General features: G+C 44.8%; 1 pseudogene; it reads left to right on the top strand.

Annotated features, from left to right (window-relative positions):
* LOC103587067 overlaps positions 1-4,104 on the top strand; it is a 31,104-nt pseudogene that overhangs the window by 9,873 nt on the left and 17,127 nt on the right.

Here is a 4,104-nt window from a genome sequence, read left to right as displayed (position 1 = left end):
CCGGTCTGTATGTGGGATCCAAACCCTCGGCAGGAGTGCCACCGCGCTCCCAAGCGGCGCACTGTAGCAGTGCGCCACCGGGCCGGCCCGGAGTGGGGCCATTTAAAAAATTCTTTCCAGGGCTGGCCAGCTAGCTCACTTGGGAGAGTGTGGTGCTGGTAATGGCAAGGTCAAGGGTTCAGATTCCCATACCAGCCAGCCACCAATAAATAAATAAATAATTCTTTCCAGGTGGTTGTAATGTACAACAAGGGTTGAAAACCATTACTTTGGGAGAGACATCATTAAGATGGCAAAATAGATGGTCCCCAGCATCACTCTCTCCCACAACTGATCAATTTATAACCTATTAAAAAGCAAAGACTGCCAACAAGGGACCACTGGAGCTCATGGGAAGAGGAGGAGAGAACCACAGAGTTCATGAAGGCAGGAGAAGCCAAGGAGAGAGAAAAAAGGGACCACTCTGACCATTTCAAGCCTTGGTTGCATCAAGGCTGGCCCGGTGAGGGGTGGAAAGAAGCTGCAGCATGCAGAGCGGAGGCTGATAAAAGCTGAGCTGTGCCCTTTGTGTGAAGTTGCTTGGAGTCTTCAGGGGAGAAGAGGGCCTTGGTACACAGCATACCAGCCCCCAGGCCAGCAAGACTGCTGATGGGGTTCCCATGTACCCACATAGGAGTGAGGGCTGCAGCCAACTGATCAAAGATAGGAACCACCCAGAGGCCTGCAAGAATCACCACAAGGGACCAGTACATGGCCTGCCCCATGGGAAGTATTTGGAATGTCGGGGAAGCTGACCCACTGGGGGAACATTGGGGCACAGCAGGCAGCTGGTCTGCTGTCTGATTGGCAGGCCCACTCTGTGGAGACTGATCAAGTCAGTAGGATTGCAGGGGGCACTGTTTGCTGGGATGACTCAGCCCAGGCCAGAATTTCCACATAGCCCAGGTGTACCTGACCCTACAAGACCTGGAAATGATGAAAAGGCCAACAGTTAAAACCTGAGCCACACAAAAAGCCTTTCCCAGAGAGTCAGCCATGAAGCAGCAATTTAGCTCAACCACAGGATTCATGTGCTGGTCCCCACAGGAAGTTCCTAATTTTGGAATTAACCAAAGGACAACAAATTAGTTCCAGTGCAGAGTTTAAGTGGTGGGTGGTAGGTAATAATCCAACACTGAAGAAAAAAATAATACAACTGAAGAAAAACAAAACAAAACAAACAAACCCCACAGATCAGAGACAAAGCTGCAATATTAACCAGTAAAGGTCTACTACCACCAAAGAACACCCATAAAATCTAGAGGAGGTAGCAGTCTCCTCAAATGCCCAGGCATCAATGTAAAGACACAAAGATTGAGAAAGAACAGAGAAATATGACACCACCAAAGGAAACAAACCAAGCACCAGCAATGGACCTAGAGGGAATAGCAGGTCTACGAAATGTCTGAGAGAGAATTCAGAATAACCCTCTTAAGGTTGTTCAGGGAGTCACAAGAAAATACAGATAGAAAATTAAATGATATATGGAAAACAATCCAGGAGCAGAATGAGAAACTTGACAAAGGAGACTGGGTAACTGATCCCCAATAAAAACCATGGACACTAAGGCTCAGGTGAGCTTCCCTGGTTGTCAGTAATCTCTGTGTGCTGTCACACATCATTGCTGGGAGAATTAAGCATTGTCTGTATGACTCTACTAGGAGGGTACAACTGGAAGCCCGTGCCTGATCTCTGCCCTATGCACCTTTTTTTTTTGCCCATTTTAATCTGTATCCTTTCACTGTTATAAACTGTACCTGTGAGTATATCAGCTTTTCTGAGTTCTGAGAGTCTTCCTAAGAAATTCTCAAATCTGATGGTGTCTTAGGAACCCCCGATACATCTCACTCCCTCCACTGTCTTTTCATTCTTCTGAGGTAAGCTGAAAGATTCTTCTCCTTGTCTCTCACAAGGCCATACTCAGATCAGTTGGGATCTCATACCTTCTTCTAAGTAGTTCATCATGAAATTTCTTTCACATAAATTTAGTATTCTCCATGGAGGTGATGTGAGTGAAAATTATTTTCTCCACTATATTACATACTTTTTCAAATACTCCTATGTAAGCACGTATGTGTGAGTGCATACACACACACACACACACACACACAGACACACACATGCACTCATGCTCATCACTGCCTTTGCCAGAACCAGGACTAGGAGTGACTTTATTGCTAAAATCTACGAATCATTTCCACATGTTGTAAAGCCAATGAAAGCAGAATGAAAAACACAACTGGAAACATGCCTGTATGTGGACTCTCCGCAAATAGGGTGATGGAGTTTGGATGTATTTTCCTTCCAGAACTCATGTGGAAATCTGATCCCCAATGTGGCAGTGTTGGAAACTGATTGAGTCATGAGGGCGGATCCCTCATGAATGGATTAACGCTCTCCCTAGGTGAGGAGATTAATGAATGAGATCTCACTCTATTAGTTCCTGCAAGAGCTAATTGTTTAAAAGACCCTGGCACCTCCTCTTTCTCTCTTGCTTCCTCTCGCCCTGTGATCTGCTTGTATCTGCCACTGGCTGCCATTTTCCACCATGAGTAGAAGCAGCCTGAGGCCTGCACCAGATGCAGCTGTTCCAGAATCATAAGCCAAATAAACCTCTCTTCTTTATAAATTACCCAGTCTCAGGCATTTCTGTTATAGCAATACAAAACGGACTAAAACATAGAGCAAAGGTCCCTTAACCATGCCCCCGTACTGCTAATGGCCTGGTAGGTTCCATTGCCTAAATGTTCCATAATTTTCTCAACCAGCCCTCTATTGTTGATACTTGTTTCCAACTTTTTGCTCTTCCAAATAAAGAACGAATAGTGATTCTTGCATAGAAATCATTAGGCTTTTCTATCATTATTATTTTAAGATAAATGTCTACATGTGGAATTTCTGAACGAAAGAGTACAGATATTTTTAAGATCTTTGGTAGATTATATCTTTTGGGGACTGTATCAATTAAAAATTCCACCAGTTCTGTATAAACATGGTTATTTCTCTGCTTTCTTCCCACGCTGGGCATTAATTACTTGCTCCATTAATTAATTAATGGCTCTACCAATAAGAGTATGGTTAGATAAATTATGGGGTAATTATACTACAGATATTACGCTATAGAGAATAAGGAAAGTTTCTGGAATATAAAGGTGGAGACAAGCAAAAAGACATACTTTTCCTACCCCAATATGGTGAAATGAACAGAAAATTGACAAAATTCAGATTAAAAAAAAAAACAAAAAACACCATGAGTATTTATTTAGAGGAGGAAGGGAATGCTTATGATCCCACGTTACAGCTTTAAAGTGTCAACGGAAGAAAAACAAATACAGAAAACAAAAAACACCATGAGTATTTATTTAGAGGAGGAAGGGAATGCTTATGATCCCACGTTACAGCTTTAAAGTGTCAACGGAAGAAAAATACAGAAGCTTCAAGCAGTCAACAGGCAGCTACTACCCTGGACCCCAAGGTAAGGGCAAAAATTCTGAAAATCTTAGCAATATCTCCCAATCTGAGGGGCTGAGCTGGCAGCCTGGGGCAAAGATTCCCTGGCCCTGGAGGAACAACCCCTCTCTTGTCCTACCAGAGATCTGAAAAACTGCTAGGTCCCTGCACTGTTTTTCCCACATGGCAGGAAAGTCGTAGATGGATCTTAACAAACTTACTCTCACCATCGCCTGCCACGAAAGGGATTGGACAGAAGAGGAGACAATGAAGAAAGTGAATCAGATAAAGTCTACTGAGCACATGTGCAGCAGCTGGAGGTGCAGCGCCCGGGCTCTTCCCCGATACTTCTGGCTAAGAGGAGGGTGGCAGGGACGGCGGGGGCAAGTTGGGTGAGGGAATAACGCAGGTGCCGCGGCCCCTGGGATGGGACGGTGAACGCAACTGCGGAAAGCAGAAAGCAGCAGCCAGCAGCCACCTCGCTCTGAGGCTTTTTGAGCTCTTTTCCTTCGCTGCCTGCCCTACCCTACCCTCTACGCAGAATTAGACAAGACGGAAACCCAGCAAGTGCACCGTTTTGTTTTGAGTGTGTGTGTGGTTTTGGTGGGTTTTTTG

The sequence above is a fragment of the Galeopterus variegatus genome, unplaced genomic scaffold (assembly GCF_000696425.1).
Source record: "Galeopterus variegatus unplaced genomic scaffold, G_variegatus-3.0.2 Scaffold411, whole genome shotgun sequence".
NCBI classification, from domain to species: Eukaryota; Metazoa; Chordata; class Mammalia; order Dermoptera; family Cynocephalidae; genus Galeopterus; species Galeopterus variegatus.
Note: the sequence above shows the minus strand (reverse complement) of the source record. Positions and strands in the feature narration are given on the sequence as shown.